Source organism: Salmo salar, chromosome ssa12 (genome assembly GCF_905237065.1).
Source record: "Salmo salar chromosome ssa12, Ssal_v3.1, whole genome shotgun sequence".
NCBI classification, from domain to species: Eukaryota; Metazoa; Chordata; class Actinopteri; order Salmoniformes; family Salmonidae; genus Salmo; species Salmo salar.
In genome coordinates, this window is record NC_059453.1 from 75,123,541 (window position 1) to 75,146,287 (window position 22,747).

At 43.7% G+C, this 22,747-nt stretch overlaps 1 protein-coding gene across 5 annotated transcripts in view; it reads right to left on the bottom strand.

The window, feature by feature from the left end:
* LOC106565843 (prickle-like protein 2) overlaps window positions 1–22,747 on the bottom strand; it is a 119,613-nt gene that overhangs the window by 20,710 nt on the left and 76,156 nt on the right. The window contains exons 1-2 of one of the 5 annotated variants that reach the window (XM_014133427.2): window positions 9,826–10,021; window positions 9,529–9,731 (exon numbers count right to left, since the gene is read on the bottom strand). The exons of 2 other annotated variants lie outside the window; for them this stretch is intronic. The gene's annotated coding sequence lies outside the window, so the exon portion shown is untranslated. Of the gene's footprint in view, window positions 1–3,338; window positions 3,376–9,528; window positions 10,022–22,747 lie in introns of those variants that run through there. 2 more of the 5 variants (XM_014133426.2, XM_045691773.1) reach the window with 2 other exon arrangements.

The following is a 22,747-nucleotide window of genomic DNA, read 5'->3' on the forward strand; positions in this document are numbered from 1 at the left end:
TGATGCTGGACGGGCGGGCAGGTGCAGGCAGCGAAACGGTTGAAGAGCATGCATTTAGTTTTACTTGTATTTAAGAGCAGTTGGAGGCCACGGAAGGAGAGTTGTATGGCATTGAAGCTCGTCTGGAGGGTAGTTAACACAGTGTCCAAAGAAGGGCCAGAAGTATACAGAATGGTGTCGTCTCCGTAAAGGTGGATCAGAGACTCACCAGCAGCAAGAGCGGCACCATTGATGTATACAGAGAAGAGAGTCGGCCCAAGAATTGAACCCTGTGGCACACCCATAGAGACTGCCAGTGGCCCGGACAACAGGCCCTCCGATTTGACACACTGAACTCTATCAGAGAAGTAGTTGGTGAACCAGGCGAGGCAATCATTTGAGAAACCAAGGCTGTTGAGTCTGCTGATGAGGATGTGGTGATTGACAGAGTCGAAAGCCTTGGCCATGTCAATGAATACAGCTACACAGTATTGTTTCTTATTGATGGCAGTTAAGATATCGTTTAGGACCTTGAGCGTGGCTGAGGTGCACCCATGACCAGCTCTGTAACCAGATTGCATAGCAGAGAAGGTGCGGTGGGATTTGAAACGGTCGGTAATCTGTTTATTAACTTGGCTTTCGAAGACTTTAGAGAGGCAGGGTAGGATAGATATAGGTCTGTAGCAGTTTGGGTCAAGAGTGTCCCCCCCTTTGAAGAGTGGGATGTCCGCAGCTGCTTTCCAATCTTTGGGAACCTCAGACGACACGAAAGAGAGGTTGAACAGGCTAGTAATAGGGGTTGCAACAATTTCGGCAGATAATTTTAGAAAGAAAGGGTCCAGATTGTCTAGCCTGGCTGATTTGTAGGGGTCCAGATTTTGCAGCTCTTTCAGAACATCAGCTGACTGGATTTGGGAGAAGGAGAAATGGGGAAGGCTTGGGCGAGTTGCTGTGGGGGGTGCAGTGCTGTTGACCGGGGTAGGGGTAGCCAGGTGGAAAGCATGGCCAGCCGTAGAAAAATGCTAATTGAAATTCTCAATTATAGTGGATTTATCGGTGGTGACAGAGTTTCCTATCCTCAGTGCAGTAGGCAGCTGGGAGGAGGTGCTCTTATTCTCCAAGGACTTTACAGTGTCCCAGAACTTTTTTGAGTTTGTGTTGCAGGAAGTAAATTTCTGCTTGAAAAAGCTAGCCTTGGCTTTTCTAACTGCCTGTGTATATTGGTTTCTAACTTCCCTGAAAAGTTACATATGAAGGGGGCTGTTCGATGCTAATGCAGAACACCACAGGATGTTTTTGTGTTGGTTAAGGGCAGTCAGGTCTGGAGAGAACCAATGACTATATCTGTTCCTGGTTCTAAATTTCTTGAATGGGGCACGCTTATTTAAGATGGTGAGGAAGGCATTTAAAAAAAATAACCAGGCATCCTCTACTGAAGGGATGAGGTCAATATCCTTCCAGGATACCCAGGCCAGGTCGAGTAGAAAGGCCTGCTCGCTGAAGTGTTTCAGGGAGCGTTTGACAGTGATGAGTGGAGGTCGTTAGATCGCTGACCCATTACGGATGCAGGCAATGAGGCAGTGATCGCTGAGATCTTGGTTGAAAACAGCAGAGGTGTATTTAGAGGGCAAGTTGGTTAGGATGATATCTATGAGGTTGCCCGTGTTTACGGATTTGGGGTGGTACCGGGTAGGTTCATTGATAATTTGTGTGAGATTGAGGGCATCATGCTTAGATTGTAGGATGGCTGGGGTGTTAACTTGTTATGGATAGGGGGCAGTATTTTCACGGCCGGATAAAAAATGTACCCGATTTAATCTGATTATTACTCCTGCCCAGAAACTAGAATATGCATATAATTATTAGCTTTGGATAGAAAACACTCCAACGTTTATAAAACTGTTTGAATGGTGTCTGTGAGTATAACAGAACTCATTTGGCAGGCCAAAACCTGAGAAGATTCCAAACAGGAAGCGCCCTCTCTGATCATTTCTTGGCCTTCTTTGTCATCTCTATCCAAAACAGGGGATCTCTGCTGTAACGTGACATTTTCTAACGCTCCCATAGGCTCTCAGAAGGCGCCAGAACGTTGAATGATGACTTTGCAGGCCATGGCTGAAAAACAGTAGCGCATTTGGTAAGTGGTCGATCTGAGAACAATGAGACTGGCGCGCGCGTGCACGAGACGACTCCATGTTGACATTTTCAGTCTTTGAACGAAAACAACGACTCCCGGTCGGAATATTATCGCTTTTTTTACGAGAAAAATCGCATAAAAATTGATTTTAAACAGCGTTTGACATGCTTCGAAGTACGGGAATGGAATATTTTGAATTTTTTTGTCACGAAGGGCGCCGGGCGCGTCACCCTTCGTTACCCTTCGGATAGTGTCTTGAACGCACAACAAAACGCCGCTATTTGGATATAACTATGGATTATTTGGAACCAAACCAACATTTGTTATTGAAGTAGAAGTCCTGGGAGTGCATTCTGACGAAGAACAGCAAAGGTAAGTGAGTACCAAACTTGGTGGGTGTCAAAATAGCTAGCCCGTGATGGCGAGCTATCTACTCAAAATATTGCAAAATGTGCTTTCACCGAAAAGCTATTTTAAAATCGGACACCGCGATTGCATAAAGGAGTTCTGTATCTATAATTCTTAAAATAATTGTTATGTTTTTTGTGAACGTTTATCGTGAGTAATTTAGTAAATTCACCGGAAGTGTTCGGTGGGAATGCTAGTTCTGAACGTCACATGCTAATGTAAAAAGCTGGTTTTTGATATAAATATGAATTTGATTGAACAAAACATGCATGTATTGTATAACATAATGTCCTATGAGTGTCATCTGATGAAGATCATCAAAGGTTAGTGCTGCATTTAGCTGTGGTTTTGTTTTTTGTGACATTATATGCTAGCTTGAAAAATGGGTGTCTGATTATTTCTGGCTGGGTACTCTGCTGACATAATCTAATGTTTTGCTTTCGCTGTAAAGCCTTTTTGAAATCGGACAGTGTGGTTAGATAAAGGAGAGTATTGTCTTTAAAATGGTGTAAAATAGTCATATGTTTGAAAAATTGAAGTTTTCGGATTTTCGAGGAGTTTGCATTTCGCGCCACGCCCATCATTGGATATTGGAGCAGGTGTTCCGCTAGCGGAACGTCTAGATGTAAGAGGTTATTCAGCATGTCCCAGTTTAGGTCACCTAGCAGCACGAGCTCTGAAGATAGATGGGGGGCAATCAGTCCACATATGGTGTCCAGAGCACAGCTGGGGGCAGAGGGTGGTCTATAGCAGGCGGCAACAGTGAGAGACTTATTTTTAGAAAAGTAGAAGTTCAAATTATTTGGGTACAGACCTGGATAGTAGGACAGAACTCTGCAGGCTATCTCTGCAGTAGATTGCAACACCGCCCCCTTTGGCCGTTCTATCTTGTCTGAAAATGTTGTAGTTAGGGATGGAGATTTCAGAGTTTTTGGTGGTCTTCCTAAGCCAGGATTCAGACACGGCTAGGACATCCGGGTTGGCAGAGTGTGCTAAAGCAGTGAATAAAACAAATTTAGGGAGGAGGCTTCTAATGTTAACATGCATGAAACCAAGGCTATTACGGTTACAGAAGTCATCAAAAGAGAGCGCCTGGGGAATAGGAGTGGAGCTAGGCCCTGCAGGGTCTGGATTCACCTCTACATCGCCAGAGGAACAGAGGAGGAGTAGGATAAGGGTACGGCTAAAAGCTATGAGAATTGGTCATCTAGGATGTCCGGAACAGAGAGTAAAAGGAGCAGGTTTCTGGGGGCGATAAAATAGCTTCAAGGTATAATGTACAGACAAAGGTATGGTAGGATGTGAATACAGTGGAGGTAAACCTAGGCATTGAGTGATGATGAGAAAGATATTGTCTCTAGAAACATCATTGAAACCAGGTGATGTCATCGCATGTGTGGGTGGTGGAACTGAGAGGTTGGATAAGGTATAATGAGCAGGGCTAGAGGCTCTACAGTGAAATAAGCCAATAAACACTAACCAGAAGAGCAATGGAGAAGGCATATTGACATTAACTTCTTTGGGATAGGGGGCAGTATTTTCACGGCCGGATACAAAACGTACCCTATTTAATCTGGTTACTACTCCTGCCCAGAAACTAGAATAAGCATATAAAAACACTCTAAAGTTTCTAAAACTGTTTGAATGGTGTCTGTGAGTATAACAGAACTCATATGGCAGGCCAAAACCTGAGAAGATTCCATGCAGGAAGTGCCCTGTCTGACAATTTGTTGTCCTTCTGTTGGATCTCTATCGACATTACAGCATCTGTACTGTAACGTGACACTTTATAAGGCTTCCATTGGCTCTTTAAAGCCGCCAGAAAGTGGAATGGGGTGTCTGCTGTCTCTGGGCAAAGTACAGCAGCAGAGTTTGTAAGTGGTCAGCCTAGGGACAGTGAGACTGGAGATGCGCGGTCATGAGACTTCTCCATTTTTTTCTTTCAGTCTTTGAATGAATACAGCGTTGCCAGCATTTGACATTCTTCTAAGTACAGTAATGGAATATTTAGAATTTTTGGGTCACGAAATGCGCTCGTGCGTCACCCTTCGGCTAGTGACCTGAACGCACGAACAAAACGGAGGTATTTGGATATAACTATGGATTATTTGGAACCAAAACAGCATTTGTTGTTGAAGTAGAAGTCCTGGGAGTGCATTCTGACGAAGAACAGCAAAGGTAATCCAATTTTTCTAATAGTAATTCTGAGTTTAGTGAGCCCCAAACTTGGTGGGTGTCAAATTAGCTAGCCTGTGATGGCCGAGCTATGTACTCAGAATATTGCAAAATGTGCTTTCGCCGAAAAGCTATTTTAAAATCTGACACCGCGATTGCATAAAGGAGTTCTGTATCTATAATTTAAAAAATAATTGTTATGTATTTTGTCAACGTTTATCTTGAGTAATTTAGTAAATTCACCGGATGTTTTCGGTGGGTATGCTAGTTCTGAACATCACATGCTAATGTAAAAAGCTGTGTTTTGATATAAATATGAACTTGATTGAACAAAACATGCATGTATTGTATAACATAATGTCCTAGGAGTGTCATCTGATGAAGATCAAAGGTTAGTGCTGCATTTAGCTGTGGTTTGGGTTTATGTGACATATATGCTTGCTTGGAAAATGGCTGTGTGATTATTTGTGTCTATGTACTCTCCTAACATAATCTAATGTTTTGCTTTCGCTGTAAAGCCTTTTGGAAATCGGACAACGTGGTTCGATTCAGGAGAAGTGTATCTATAAAATGGTGTAAAATAGTCCTATGTTTGAGAACTTTGAATTATGACATTTTGTGGTTTTAAATTTGGCGCTTTGATTTCTCACTGGCTGTTGAATAGTGTGGGACGATTTCGTCCCACCTCCCCTAGAGAGGTTAAGGAGAGGCATGCTTGGCCAGGTTATCAAAAGGGTCCAGTGAGTAGTGAGGTCGGTTGCGGTCACGGCGATTCAGACAGCTAGCCGGGCCATGCGTAGCAAGTTGGCAGAAGATGGTCTGTTATTAGCCACCTTGTGCGTTTCCGTCAGTAGATTAGTGGGGTTCCGTGTGGTAGAGGGGACCAATCCAATTGGCAAAATAGTTATAGTTATAGTGGCCCAAGAAAATTGGCCGATAGACCTATTCAGATAGCAGCCGATAAGACAGCTAATGATTAGCTGGCTGCAGATGGGCGTTCAGGTTACGTCGCGACGGAGGGGCCAGTTGGATAACTCCCTCGGGCAGATAACGTCGGTAGTCCAGTGTGAAGGCCCGATGGGGCTCCGCATCGGCAGTAAAATGGGTCCGGATAGGTGACTGTAGCCCAGGAGTGGCTGATGGAACTCTTCAGCTGGCTAGCTCCGGAATAATTGATGTTAGCTCCGGGACCAACGTTAGCCAATAGTCACTCGGATAGCAGCTAGCTAGCTGCAAGATCCACGTGTAAATGTCCAGAGCTTGCGGCAGAAATCCGGGGATATGGAGAGAAAATAGGTCCGGTATGCTCTGGTCTGAGTCGCGTTGTACAAAACTGGCAATAGCTTTTCGAGCTAAGGGATAGCTGATGACCGCCAACCGTGTTTAGCTGAGTTCTAACATTAGCTAGTGAACTGGCTAACTTCTGGCTAGTTTCTGTTGTGGATTTCAGATTTGAGGTAAATACTAGTTTTTTTTAAATTGGTGAGGCGGGTTGCAGGAGAATGTTTTGAAGTTGAGTTTTTAGAGAGAAAAAAATATAAAAAGATATGTGAAGAAAAGATGTAAATATATATATACGGGCCACGACAAGACGAGGACAAAGGATGTCTGACTGCTATGCCATCTTGGATTAGAAATGTGAGTCAAGTTGAGCAAACACATCATTTTAAGTTAACTTAATTTATGCTGAAGTTCTCTCAAGTTGCAGTTTGTGCCAACTAAAAATGTTAAGTTCAGGTAACACTTTGACCGAAAAGTAGAACCAGTGGAACCAGTTACTTAATAATTTTACAGTATGCACATATATGCACACACACACAAACATACGTTAGAACACAGGAGAGAGGGTACAAAAACATGACAAATAAAATAGAAAAAAACATTACACACACATCTCCCACTACTTTTCATGCTAGGGGCTCAGTCTGCCTTTGGATGGAGAACAGGCATGGAGATAGGGGTTTAAATATAGCCTGGAGGAGTACATTGGGCATGGAAGAGAGTGTTTCACACTGCATTCCTGGTTAGAGTAGAGTGTCTCTGTTTTAAAATGATACAGACAGAGACCTTACAAACACCAACCCAATTGTTCTCATTGTCTTTGAACTGGACATGGGAGCACGAGGGTTGAGTCCCGTGGGACCCGTGAGCCTGTCTCTCTCCAGATGTATGGGGCCATCATCCAGTGATTCACCTTCCAAACATCTGATCTCCCTGCATCAGGATTGGCAGAGATATGCCCAGGGCCTAAGCCCCTGATTTACAACAAGGTGCACATCACTGGGATTTCTATTCTGAAACACTACCCCATGTTACACTGGTCATCTACATGACTTCAATACAAGTCAAGTACTTAACTAACGCCTTCTAAAAAAAACTCCACAAAGTAAAAGGTAGGGAAATGAAGTAAATTAAGTAGACTGGCCTTTCCTCTCCTGGGGCAGATAAAGCCTTCCATGGCCAGAGCAGAACACTGCAGGAAGCTTCTAATGACTGGAAGGTATCTGAGTGGACAGTAATCCCTGAGACTGTGATGTAAGCAGACAATCATTCACCACCACAGTGTTAATCATTGCATTGCTCCTCTACATCACCCTGGCAACAGCCAAGTTAAACAGCTACAGTCTGACACACTGCACAGTCAGTCAGTAGACACACCAACCGTAAAGACTCTGTCCACTGGTGAACCTAACGCCCAAGAAATGACTGACCCACACACAGACAAGTTCTTACTAGACTAGAGATACCTATTGTTTTGTTTTCAGTATTACTCACCACTGTGGAACTCTTAATAGCCACCTATGGACTGGTACAAATCCTCTGCCAACTCAGGGACATCTCAAGAGGTTGGGTTGAGTGGTGGTGCCATTCATTTAACTAACCCAATATTAACAGGTTCATTTGCCATAGGGCAAGGTGTCATCCAGGCTCTTAAACACCTCCTCTAAAGTGTTCATCACATCCACAACCCTTGCCTTCCTGAAAAACAGCCATGGAGCTGAGTGGGCTTGATGTGGTATCCGAAAGGAACCCCATTCCAGACTAATTCCAGAGCAGCTCCCAGAACCGCTGCTGCTTTTCCGTGTCATCATTCCAGACAGCATGTTTAAATGGCAGCTCAGAGGAGAGGAGAAGGAGAGAAGAGGTTCAGAGGAACAGCTGGAGGCAGGCAGCAGCCACATTTCTATTATTTCTGCTTCTTTTGTTTTCTCTGGACAGGCAGGGAAAATAGGGGAACAGATTATTTCTCTATTTTTTTTAAATGCCTTTTGTTCTGAGATCAGATGGGCATTTAGTCTTAATTTGTCCTAATTTGGTAATTTATTGAAGCAGACATGTTCAGCTTTAATCAGTGTTAAACTGGATTGCACTACATACCAAAGAGGAATCAAACAAAAAAAGGTGTTTATTAGTAGCTAATTACTGGCGACTCAATCCAATATGTTCAATCTAATGGAGATTAGGCCTGCACCCACCTACTGCAATAAATAAGTATTGTCCAACACACACACTCCATAAGATATACATTGACTGGACACTTTATCGCAGAATGTACTTCATCTCACGACACTGCATCTTTATGGAATTTGGAAAGGTTTAGTGTCAGAAGTGCAGGAAGTGAGAGAGGACTAGATATTTATGTAACATCTAACTGAGGATGGCAGCTTTATACCAGATGATCATGTTACTTATTCATAAGTGTTACTTGTTCGGTAACTGCTACTGGGACAGATGCATGGTATGTCACATGGGGGCAGGTTTTCAGGCTCCTGAGACCTCAGTCCCTATATGGAACAGTAGCTATGCTGTTCTCATGAGATATTGTCTAACTGTCATTGGGGAACCGATCTGTGCAAACGATCAGCAAGTTTGAAATGCTGACAAACACAACTAGTCTAAACATGGCTTAAAACAGTGGACCAGATTAAACAATTTCATGGTGTTGAAAGGGGATGGTCAAAAACCGACCTGACATTATTTTGCACATCAAGACTGATAAAATGGTTGGTTGCCTATGAGCCGAGGCTACCTGTAGTCTAAATGTCTGTTTCAGAGCAATGCAGCCTGATATCTCCATTACCCCTGGAGTCTCGGGCCAGCTGCTGGAGTGTCCCATTATTCATTATTCCCCCAAATCCGTTCATATGCTAATCCCAAATGACCTATCCTGACTCAATCAATCCCGCGGCCGGCCAGGTCCAGACCATAGAGGCAACACAACAAAGACTAATCCCACTGAAAAAAACTAGTTAGCTTGACCGCCGCGCCACGAAGAGTAGAAAGAGAAAATGGATAACAACACATCCATTACAGAGGATAGCCTATGAGTCAGTAAGGTGAAGATTAGTGAGACTATTAGTGCAACTATTGCGTGCGAGCAAAAATAATGTAACGTTCAAATAAAAAAAAATATTACAGAATAATCAGTGTAATTGCTTAGTAGTTGCAATGTAAATATGTTTGCCTAGTTCTAAATCATGAATAGGCCTACCTAGTCGTTCAAATACATTTCAACTCATACCTCATTGATGTTGATAGGGTTGAGTTTAAATCGAGCACACCACGAATGAGCCACATAGGCTACATTGTAGCACACATCTTGCAGTCAGGAAATATCAAACCCCTTTTAAACACGACCTTTCAACGGCAGTAAAAGTTCACTCAAACTGGCAATGTTGAGTAAACTTAGCCACAGTTTAAACCCTGAAATAGATCCTGTCTTGATGGTCCGGACACAACAGCGCGCAAAGATAGCCGTGTCAGCTGTGTAAATAACAGATTGATACAAAATAACGGAGCCCAAACGGTAAAATGTAGTCAATGCTTACCTTATTACCAAGTAGGTGTGAGGGAGAGCATGGCTATGCACCCGGTGATAATAGCTTTCAACCACACTTTCCTCATTGCAAGCCTTTTCATAGTCTACTATTCCTGCGACACTGCACTCTCACTCTCTGGTCAGTGCGAAGGCGCAATCTGTTCCTCTAGGCTACTGTCCTCTTCGCTCTGCGAGCCTTTTTGTCAAGCTGTTCTGCAAACACATTCACCAAGCGCAAGGATTGGTAAAGCGACACAAAACCCAATAAGCGGTTAAACACAAATACCCCTACATTTAGTCCACCTACATTGAGATAATGCAATAGCCTTAACTTCGTAGGTTACGTTTCGATCGAATCCAAAACAATAATTTACGGAGGCAGCAACAGAAAGCTAGAAAGTTGAAAAACGATCCATAGGGACTCCTTTACTGTATGCGCTTAAGGAGCGCTGAGCAGGGGACTTGCTCGCGCTGAGTGACTGGCTGAATAACGGAGGAGCCTGTCCTTGCCAGGACCACCGCCCCTCCCCTCCCGAATGCTAATGACCATCCGTGATGTCAGCAAGTCACCGTCCCAACACTGGTATAATTAGTGGCGTGAATAACTGGTGTTTTGGAGTCATTTGCATGCAAATTAAACAATTTCCCTGAATCAACTGCCCCAGGTCAGCCAGCTAGAGAGCGAGAAAGGGAATAGAAGGACCGTGCGGTATTGGAGGGATTGCCAAAGACTCCAGCCACCCTAGTCATAAGACTTCTCTCTGCTACTGCACGGCAAGCAGTACCGGAGCGCCAAGTCTAGGTCCAAAAGCCTTCTAACAACTTCTACCCCCCAAGCCATAAGACTCCTAAACAGCTAACCAAACGGCTACCCAGACTATTTGCATTGCCCCCCCCCCCTTCCATTTTTACACTGCTGCTACTCTCTGTTTATTATATATGCAGTCATTTTACCTCTACCTGCATGTACATATGACCTCAATTACCTTGACTAACTGGTGGCCCGCACATTGACTCTGTACCGCTAGTGTTAGAGCATTGGACTAGTAACTGAAAGGTTGCAAGTTTGAATCCCTGAGCTGACAAGGTACAAATCTGTCGTTCTGCCCCTGAACAAGGCAGTTAACCCACTGTTCCTAGGCTGTCATTGAAAATAAGAATGTGTTCTTAACTGACTTGCCTAGTTAAATAAAATTACAATTAAAAACCACAGAGGTGAACAATAGCTTTCACCTTTCAGCTCTTCCACAACAGTGAGCATGAGGGAATGGAGACAGGCAAGACAGTTATTGAACACTAGGCAATTGGAACATAGTTTTGTGACAAAACAATTCATATTGACCTTGTACTTCCATCATAAAACAACTTCCAAATGTAGAACCATTGACATACAGTATAAGCCTATCAGTTGTCAGAACTATAAACTGGGTCCTAGGGGTCTGTCGGTTTGGGACCAACATGAATAGTTACACTTTTGGAATGAAATCAGTGTGTCAAGTTGCAAACCAAAATATTAATTTGACTTAAGGATGTACTCTCTAACTTTTGTATAATTTCACTCAGTAGTTTTGAAAGTGGTGCTCACAAGCCAAAAGTGGTACCCGTTTTTTTGTGTAATTGTGTATCCAATTGTGTACTACGTCATCCATTTAGTGTGATATGTTACGAGTTTTGCCATTTATATTATATCATACACATTTAGCAATTTGTGTGATATGTTCCAAATCCAATTTGTGCTATATGTTTCAAATTGGTTAGGCTTTAGATCCCGGAGTGCATCTTTAACTATGGAAAGTCAATCAACATGAATTCTTCCATTTCGGATGTGATTTGGTATTGATCGGTTTATTTGTGGACTCAACCTGCAATTAAAAGTGACTAAATAAACAGGCTGATTGTTTTCTACTAGATTCATTCTATCTTGGCTATTTTGGTTAGTTGTAATTTACAAACACTTGCATGGCTCTAAGCCTGTAATGCCATCTGAGCTCCTTTCCAGAATCAGTGTTAGGAGTGTTTAACAATGTCTGACTGCTGCTGCTAATTTGCTTATTTGTCTTGCATTGAATGTGGTTGATTTCAAAGGGGAAACGGTGCAATGAGGGGGAGTTCATAATTAAATCAAGATGTGTTTATTTTTCCTCAAAAGCCTCTGCACTGCTTTAGCCAAGAGCCAAAAAGGAAAGTTAAAAAAACAAAACAACAGAACTCTTTGAAACAGTGGTTGAACGCTGTATAAACAGTTTGTGAAGCTGGTAAAACCAGCCGGTGGCTCTGAACGACCTCCACAGTTTGAGGAAAACGCAGTCTTCTTTCTGTTCTCCTTTACCTCCTTGAGTCAGCCTACAGCTTTTGCTCCCAATGCTGTGTCTGGCTTGGATTCCCTCTTCACACGTGGCAGACCGCTTCTCCCTGGTCTGCACGTCTTTTAGCCCCACACACAAGAGTATCAATTACCCCTCATCCTGAACTTAAGGCCTTTCCACATGATTTTATGAGGAACTGTAAGTGACAGCGTCCCCACTCCTCATAGCCGCAGAATGGATCAGCTGGTCTGGGGACTGTTGCTAACTTCATATGGGCTCTCCACTTTCTCAATAAACTTATCCAGGGCCTGTAACTGCTTTAATGCTCTAATAAAAATATGAGGCCAGCTTGGGGAACATGCCACAGATAACATTTACTTTACTGTAGGCATGCAGTGCCTCTGCATGGTCATTTTAGTCGAGGAGTACAGGTTTACTCCCTTCCAAAGCATGTAGGATCAAAGCACAAGATGAACGATAGTGTATACTTACTGCCCCGAGGGATGAACAAGCCATGTCAAATATGTTTTATAGTTGCACTTCCTGAGAGGATCTTATCATACACCAATATTATATAAACCTTACCAAGGAACGAACTAAAGTAACAACGAAAAGAATCTGTCACTATAGGAAAGAGCAATGGATCCAATGGCCTGAGTTGACCCACAATTTCATGTAACACCACCCTCTTCTCTCCTTTCATGTGGGAAATGGTGATGATGACTATCACTGAGTCAACACCAAGGCAGCTGAATCTCACCCCAACAGCTGATCACTAAGGAGAGAAGAGAGAGCAAGAGAGAAGAGAGATAGAGAAAAGAGATTGAGAGAGAGAAGGAGAGAGGGAGAGAGAGAGCAAGAGGAGAAAGAAAATAGAGAGAGAGAGAGAGCAACAGAGAGAGCAAGAGAGAGAGAGAAATAAAGAAAGAACATTCATTTTCTGGTGTGTATAGATAACTACATTCCTTTTTAGTGACTGGGCTGGGCTTGCATCAAAGCAGTTGGGACCAACAAGCAAGTTAGATTGATCCAACTTCCTTTCCCCCAGACTAGACATATTTACAGCCTCAGATAGGGATTTAGGGGGTTGGAGTAATTCCCCAAATCTCTGCTACCGCTTTTAGAAGTCTCTTCCAGCGGGTTTACCCATGTACTCTGTCCTTAGAGTAGAGGGTCTGAGGCTGTGGATGGATACAAAGCTCAAGAGCACTTCTACAATAGTGTTCACAGCAGATAAGTGACTATTACACACTCCATGTTGAATGTTAAATGGATTAATTCTACACGGTTTGAGGGGTGTAATTGTATTTTTATAGGGGGAGAGAAAAGTTTAGCCAGTTTGTTGAAATTCTAATTTTCTTGGGGGTTCGTTAACTGCTCTCCTCTCCATCTGTCTAGTGGCCCTGCTATAGCCAGGCTGTGGAAGTCATTAGGCCACAGGGAGAGAGTGTGTTGTCCTGCTCCAACTCCATTCATGGTGGGGCCCTCGGCTCTGGAGTGATCTTGAGGAGAGGCTCCTGATGGGTAGGCTATTTCTGCCCCTGCTGGCCCACTTAAAACAAGAGGTCTTCAGCATGGAGAAACGTGTAGCTAGGGCCCCATCCATCTCAAGCCACAGGAAGCCTAGCTTTCAGGGGCTGTGGAGCACGTTCCTCAGTCCACAGTACTCTACTCTACCCCTGTCTCTCTGTGAGTTTTCCCAGTCCTACATGCGGATTCTGATTGAAAACATAACTGGGTCACACTTTCCTCTGGTTGAAAAAGGGGTGGGACTTAATAAAGGTATGCGTAGATGCACAGGGAAATGTCGACTGATAAACATGAAAAATGTAGAAAGAAATGGTTTTACATCAACGTGAAATAGGAAAATTAAAAAAGGCCTCTTCAGTGAACCACCTGCTGTCTAAACCTCCCACACCAAACATCCAAGGGCAGTTTCATGACTAAGCTCCCATTCATCCACCAGCGGGAGGAATAATCCATAGTCATGTCGGCCATGTGGGTGTCAGTACCTCAATGGATGATCGCTCCCATTCAGTCAGACTGCAGGGTTCTGGAACACCACACAGAGTTCTATTCTAGAACTCTCTCCTCCTTAGAGCTCCGCAGCCCTCTGCATTCTCCCTGCAGTCGCCACAGTTGCCATGCGGAGGAGTGACCAGATGTTCATTAATAAAGGATATGATCACCCTCATTAGGGTGACCACAGCAGTGCAACAACACCAGCAGCTTGATACATTATTGCCTCATTCGGTTTGAGCGCATTACACCACACAATACCCATAGTGGACAGTATACTAAAGCCTCAGACATACTCTACAACACCACAGCCAGGTATGCAGAACAACAGTACATGCTGATAATGCATACAACTTGAGAGAAATAGAAGATGCAAAATTGAACACAATATGTGGTCTAGGACAGAGACGTAGACTTGTTTTCATGTTGAACATCAATAGAGAGAGAGTAAAAATCCTCAGGTCGGTCGGCCCAGTGATTTAAACACAGCCGTGTGATTATCTTCTTCTATTTAAGCCAATCACTTGGGTAGTGCTCCAGTTTCTCCAGAGGCTCCTGTAACGGTTTAAACTTGAGCCATCCAAACTTTTAGTTAAATAAACCCTTGCTCAAGTATGCCATGTTTAAATATTTAGTTTGAGAAAGACTGGCTGGAAGGAGAGAAGGATCAGTCAAACAGTGGTGGGTCTGATTGAGTGGTTCTGTCTGTCCATTCTAGTCCAGGACCAGGAGGGAGCACAGTGCTCTGCTTATGTCCACTTACAGCTCCGTTTGATTTGCAATTTGTTATCAACACAATTCAAGGACATGGCAGAACATTCCTCAGACAACTGTCTAGAAGAGACTTTTCCTCCTTGTTGCACGAATAAGAAAATGGAGTAGACTAAGAAAACAGAACATAAGTCATGCTTACTAAGCTTTTACAAATTACATTTTAAATCTGTCAGATGTAATTTGTGCCAAACTTAGGACGACAAGTAGCAATTAATGTGTACTGGCAAAAAATACCAAAAACGTCTCTTGCTTTCACTCACTTTTATTTTCTGAACCTTTATTTAACTAGGCAAGTCAGTTAAGAACAAATTCTTATTTACAATGACGGCTTACAACTCATGCAACAGCAGCCACACACACACACACAGTCTGGTAAATGTATCAGGGTTAGGGATCAGGGAGGGCGTGAATCAGAGCCCAGGATGGACTGATATAGCTTCCTGTTACAGGAGTGAGAGTGCGAGAGAGAGAGACCTAGAGAAAACCAGGATGCTCTTTTATTCATCTGTAGGAAGAAATATTACCATTAGCTCATGCTTTAAATACCTCTGCGATTTGCAACAGAGAATAGCACCTTTGAAAAATCTGATCAGTCCTTTCAGCCTGCAACATGCCTATTACAAACACCAAGCTCCAGTCAGTTTGATCGGTTGCTGTTGTCAAAATATGATTGGTTAGAAGCTTTCATACAGGCCCATATCTTGCAGCATTAGTAGAGCCAGTCTGCTACCGTCAAGCCCATCTTAACTCTATGTAGACCTACACAGGAATAGGAAAACAGACCGGCTTACTCACCAATCCATTTCCACCCTCCCCCTTTCACCTCAATAACCCTAAAGCGTTTCACTTACATAACTATCTCACAGGGGAATTATGCTTTTAGTACTACAGGCTATTTTGGATTAAAATTCATTTAATTGATGAGGTTTTTCAGAATAAAGTAAAAGCGAAGGTGTGTAGAGTCAGGATTGAATAGAGTTGTCTGATATGAACAGATGGCATTGGAGAAGGAGAAAAGGGGGATTTAATACACTGAATCTGATTTCAGAGCTTATCTAAGTGGCCAATAGAAATATAAAGCAGATTATTTCCTGACCACACAACAGAGGTTCTGTGAGGGGTGTCCTCATCCAATCAACAGTGTTTCATCTCAACCCACCCTGAAATAAAACAACCACCCATCCAATTCACCAACTACAAAAACAACCCCAGTTCACTTTGGTCAGGCCATTTATTCCACCCAAGGTCCATTTCATTATCAGATTCCCTGCAACGAGCTGTGATGACACACGCTCCATGTCGATATGACCACCGCTGCTTTCTCCACAGGGGCTGTCTTGCCCAGCTCCGGTGGCAATTATGGATTGGTAACTGAAGAGGGATTGGCATTCTAGGATCAATAGAGTATGTGTCAGGGTAGGGCTTTATCCAGATTTTCATACCACTTCCATACAATACCGGGGTATACGATATTAACGAATGTGCAAACAGGGGGTGCTATTTCACACACACACACACACACACACACACACACACAGTTAAAGTTGGAAGTTTACATACATGTTAGCTAAATACATTTAAACTGAGTTTTTCACAATTCCTGACATTTAATCCTAGTAAAAACTCCCTGTTTTAGGTCAGTCAGGATCACCACTTTATTTTAAGAATGTGAAATGTCAGAATAATAGTAGAGAGAATGATTTATTTCAGCTTTTATTTCTTTCATCACATTCCCAGTGGGTCAGAAGTTTACATACACTCAATTAGTATTTGGTAGCATTGCCTTTAAATTGTTTAACTTGGGTCAAATGTTTCGGGTAGCCTTCCACAAGCTTCCCACAATAAGTTGGGTGAATTCTGTCCCATTCCTCCTGACAGAGCTGGTGTAACTGAGTCAGGTTTGTAGGCCTCCTTGCTCACACACGCCTTTTCAGTTCTGCCCACACATTTTCTATAGGATTGAGGTCAGGGCTTTGTGATGGACACTCCAATACCTTGACTTTGTTGTCCTTAAGCCATTTTGCCACAACTGTGGAAGTATGCTTTGGGTCATTGTCCATTTGGAAGACCCATTTGCGACCAAGCTTTAACTTCCTGACTGATGTCTTGAGATGTTGCTTCAATATATCGACATAATTTTCAGTCCTCATGATGTCATCTATTTTGTGAAGTGCACCAGTCCCTCCTGCAGCAAAGCACCCCCACAACATGATGCTGCCACTCCCGTGCTTCATGGTTGGGATGGTTTCTTCGGCTTGCAAGCCTCCCACTTTTTCCTCCAAACATAACGATGGTCATTATAGCCAAACAGTTCTATTATTGTTTCATCAGACCAAAGTACATTTCTCCAAAAAGTACAATCTTTGTCCCCATGTGCAGTTGCAAACTGTAGTCAGGCTTTTTTATGGCGGTTTTGTAGCAGTGGCTTCTTCCTTGCTGAGCGGTCATTCAGGTTATGTCGATATAGGACTCATTTTACTGTGGATATAGATACTTTTGTACCCGTTTCCTCCAGCATCTTCACAAGGTCCTTTGCTGTTGATCTGGGATTGATTTGTACTTTTCGCACCAAAGTACGTTCATCTCTAGGAGACAGAATGCGCCTCCTTCCTGAGCGGTATGACGGCTGCGTGGTCCCATGGTGTTTATACTTGCGTACTATTGTTTGTACAGATGAACGTGGTACCTTCAGGTGTTTGGAAATTGCTCCCAAGGATGAACCAGACTTGTGGGGGTCTACCATTTTTCTTCTGAGGTCTTGGCTGATTTCTTTAGATTTTCCCATGATGTTAAGCATAGAGGCACTGAGTTTGAAGGTAGGCCTTGAAATACATCCACAGGTACACCTCCAATTGACTCAAATGATGTCAATTAGCCTATCAGAAGCTTCTAAAGCCATAATTTTCTGGATTTTGCAAGCTGTTTCAAGGTACAGTCAACTGAGTGTATGTAAACTTCTGAACCACTGGAATTGTGATACAATGAATTATAAGTGAATTATCTGTTGGTAAACAATTGTTGGAAAATGACTTGTGTTATGCACAAAGTAGATGTCCTAACCGACTTGCCAAAACTATAGTTTGTTTAAAAGAAATTTGTGGAGTGGTTGAAAAAGTCGTTTTAATGACTCCAACCTAAGTGTATGTTAACTTCCAACTTCAACTGTACACATGCACACGCACACACAAAACTATTTAGGCATTAGGGATCTTGATCCAGGAGGGGATTGAATGTCTCTGCTGTAACCAACAAGCTTGATCTTGACATCTAGCCACTTAGCTAGCAAGTTAGCAAACCAAATGCATAGCTGGAGCCCTGAGGTGGATATAATTTAGTTCACATCTAAGATTTCTAATACTTCTATACTTATAGTTATAAGCAGTGCCCCCCCCCGGAGCCCCCACCCCAAATATCTATATACATATATATATATTTTTTAAAGATTTTTGTATTTCAGAATATCCCAGTATAAGGTATAAACAGTATATTGCCCAAGCCTAGTATGTGTTATGTTGAGACTCAGGGCGTTAGCAACGCAAGGACTGATTGGAGAAGGGCTGAGATAGAACTAAGAAATAGATGACTCATTCAGCATCCACGTGTACTGTGTAATCATGAAAACTCAGCAGAACACACAAATACACGCACGCACACTCACACTCGAACAGTTGCAGACAATGCCTCTAACTTTTGTTGGATTAAGACACTCAGGAGCCCCTCCACCACCTTCCACAGAGCAGAAGACTGCAGTTACTGCTACTCTTCCATCTGTCTTTCCCTGCTACTCACTGTAGCTTCTATTACTTCCCCTTGTGTAGACTTTGGCCCATTAGAAATCAGTGAGAGAGCAACACCCTGAGAGTAACTAAATGACCCAGGCACAAGGCTGTTTATATCATCCCGGCCTGCCATTCGCCCCTGTTTATTTGAACTGCGAACACCACCATCCATGTGTGTGTGGAGGGGGAAGGCAAGGTCGGCTATTCTAAAGCATATCCTGTGTCCTGCCCCTTTCACACTCCTCCACGCTCTTAGCACGCTTTTCACAGCGCGTTTATCTCCCAGCAGGCGCCGGCGCTCCTTTGCTTCTCCAGGCACAGATAGTCCTCTGTGTGCCCAGCCAGGGTTGCACGGCAGAGAGAGAACAAACACCCCCCTGCCTTCCTGAAGCCACAGAGCACTGTGACCCACATATGGGTAGCACTCTTTCAGCTTTTGACCACTGCCTGCTAGGCCCTCTCCAGCTCCCTCCACTGCACAATGCCAGTGACTATGCATGGAGATTACTCAAAGCAGCCCCTGTGATGGAGACTGGAGGAATAGTGGGTTTGGGATGGGGTTGGTTGGTTGGTAACAGTGCCTAGGGGTAGGGGAGGATGAGAGAGTGTATTGTCAATGAACCCACTGTTTTAATCCACAGCCTGGAAGGACTGTGCCACCAAGCCAGATACTGTGAAATCTCAAAGAACACGCATGCGCACACACAAATAAATAGATGTCTGTACAATACTGAGTTAACTTTACGTAGTTTACTTTTTGTGGGTGTGAATGTACTAAGATGTAAAATAGCAGACATTTAGCTAGGCTGACATTTCTGAAGGACTGGTGGGCTGTGATTTTGCTGCTTACGGTTGCCATTTCTGACTCCCAACTATCCATGTGTGGGTTTCTCTAAAATAGCAACACATACATCAACGGCAAGAAATAGACTGTTCAGTATGATGTGGGAATATTGACCAGGAAAATCAGATAGCAATGCTGTCACATTTTACATAAGCCTACGTTATGAATCTAATGTTTCAAGCTCCACCCATTCTCAGTTACACGCTAGTTTTACACAGTGTATATGTGCAATCGTTAGAAAAATATAACCTAGCGAGTGAATGTCAGTTGAGGTCTGTTTTAGGTTCATGTGATTTTCCTTCTGAAGACTTCAATCATCTTTAGATCTCCCCTAAAGGCCCTTTGACCCTTTCAACTTGTTGACCATTTACTTGCGGGTGGAATGTTTAACTACTGCAAATGATTCCTTCTCACCTCTGTTGCTATGCCTAGCATCTGCAGCTCCCACCAGTCACTTTATACAGAAACACACTCACATACACACAATCAGAAATAAAACATACACATGACCAGCTGAGAATATTACGAATTTCCATCAGCTTCACTACACATATCATTTGTTTTCTTATTGTGCAATGCTTTTCTAGAAGAGCTTGGGATAAACTACAAAATAAGAACATTTAATGGATTGGAATTGGACACGGCAGTCTGATTTCAAAAAGCCCCTTTTACATTACGGGAAAATCAGCCTGAATTCCAAATCCAATTGAATGAATCCTTGTATTGAATTGAAGAAAAATGTGCTTGGTGCCGGCTCTGGTATGTAGGCCAGTGTACTAGTGGGCAGAGTAAAGCCTGCTGCTATGATACAGGCTGCAGTGCTACTGGTCTGCCAGCCAGAAGACAGCGCTGCCTGGAGTCCAGTTGAATCACCCTCAGCCTGCCCACCCAGCTTTAAAGAGGACGAGGAGGACAGAGAAAACAGACTGCGAGAGAAACTGCGAGAGGGAGAGAGAGAGAGAGACAGCGAGAGGGAGAGAGAGAGACTGCGAGAGGGAGAGAGAGAGAGAGAGAGAGAGACATACAGAGGGAACTAATGAGAGAGAGAAGAGAGAGAGTTAGCGAGAGAGGGGGAGAGGGAAAGCGAGAGGGGAAGAGGGAAAGAGAGTGAGTTGAAGAGAAAAAGCAGTGGAAGAGAAGTCATTCATCTGACATGGTGCCACCAGGAGTTGGGATTTGGCTGGCTACAAGTAATTAGAATACATTTTCCCATCGAGTTTCTCATCACATTATTGAAACCTTCCTTTGACAGATCATTCTGGTTTTCTCATTATAAGACTTCTGTATGTCCCCTACTGCTTTGAGAGGGAGGCCAATCATCTACACAGTGACACCAGGGGCTGGAGGGGTGAGGTCACTGACACGGACCAACCAATGAGAGTTCCTCTCTGTCTCACAGTGCATCATAAGTACAAAAAAAAAAAAAACGTCCTAAAACCCTTGGCCATCACTAAATCACCACCCTCAGTCAAAATGACTTCCTGTCGGCCCTGGGGCCCTCTGCTGTGCTGACACCTCCAGGTAGAGAGTAAGGAAAGCTTTGGACTATGTACAGACTCAGTGAGCATAGCCTTGCTATTGAGAGAGGCCGCCGTAGGCAGACCATAGGCAGACCTGGCTCTCAAGAGAAGACAGGCTATGTGCACAGTGCCCACAAAATGAGGTGGAAACTGAATCGCACTTCCTAACCTCCTGCCAAATGTGTGACCATATTAGAGACACATATTTCCCTCAGATTACACAGACCAACAAAGATTTTGAAAACAAATCCAATTCTGATTAACTCCCATATCTATTGGGTGAATTACCACAGTGTTGTCACAAGAAAATGTCAACCAGTGAAGAACAAACACCACTGTAAATACAGCCAATATTTAAGTTTATTTATTTTCCCTTCGGTACTTTAACTATTTGCACATCGTTTTAACACTGTTAAATGAAAATCCAAGATGGCGTAGCAGTCAGATGTCTTTGTCCTGTCGTGTCGTGTCCCTTGTATATATCTTTTTCTATCTTTTTCTTCACATATCTTTTTAAAATATTTTCCTAAACCTCAACTTCTAAATACTCTCCTGCAACCCGCCTCACCCAATGTGGCGTGGATCTGTTTTTCTTTTCTAAAGTATTTCTATTTTCTTCGGATCTGGAATCCCTCAACTGAAGCTAGCCAGCTAACTACCTACCAGCTATCAGTCAGCAAACCACTGCTAGCGGTCATCAACTAACCTTTAGCTCGGAAAGCTCTCGCCAGTTCGTACAACGTGACTCAAACCAGAGCATAACGGCTAGGGCTCTTGGGCTACCACTGAAGCCCACTCCTGGGCTACAATATCCAGACCCCTTCTACTGCCGGTACGGGGCACGAAACCCCGCCGATCCTCTACGACTGGAATACTGACATAATCTGCCTGAGGATTCCAACAGGCCCCTCAGGTGCGGCGTCCGCTGAAGGCCCATTCTGCTAACCGCGGCCTGCTAGCTACCTAGAGCTACTAATCCACAACTGGTCTATCGACGTCACTGCACGAAGAGGCAAAAACAGACTTACTTCCATCGCAACGTCCCCCAAAGGCCCTTCTGCTAACTTGCTAGCCCCGGTCTACTAACTGCTAGCTTGCTTGCCCCGGTCTGCTAACTGCTAGCTTGCTTGTCCCGGTCTGCTAACTGCTAGCTTGCTTGCCCCGGTCTGCTAGCTGCTTGCTTGCTAACCCGGTCTGCTAACTGCTAGCTTGCTAGCCCCGGTCTGCTAACTGCTAGCTTGTTAGCCCCAGCCTACTAACTGCTAGCTTGTTAGCACCGGCCTGCTAACTGTCTGAATCGCCATGTCCCCAGCCAGCCCAACCACTCACTGGACCCATATGTTCACTTGGCTAAGCATGCCTCTCTCTAATATCAATATGCCTCGTCCATTACTGTCTTATTTCACTGTATAGCCTCTAACCCTGCTCAATATGCCTTAACCAACCATGTTGTTCCACCTCCTACATATGCGATGACATCACCTGGTTTAAAGGTCTCTAGAGACTATATCTCTCTCATCATTACTCAATGCCTAGGTTTACCTCCAATGTACTCACATCTTACCTTACGTTTGTCTGTACACTATGCCTTGAATCTATGCTATCGTTCCCAGAAACCTGCGCCTTTTACTCTCTGTTCCGAACGTGCTAGACGGCCAGTTCGTATAGCCTTTAGCCGTACCCTTATCCTACTTCTCCTCTGTTCCTCTGATGATGTAGAGGTTAATCCAGGTCCTGCAGTGCCTAGCTCCACTCCCACTCCCCAGGTGCTGTCATTTGTTGACTTCTGTAACCGTAAAAGCCTTGGTTTCATGCATGTTAACATTAGAAGCCTACTCCCTAAGTTTGTTTTACTCACTGCTTTAGCACACTCTGCCAACCCGGATGTTTTAGTCATGTCTGAATCCTGGCTTAGAAAAACCACCAAAAACCCTGAAATCTCCATCCCTAACTACAACATTTTCCGCCAAGATAGAACTGCCAAAGG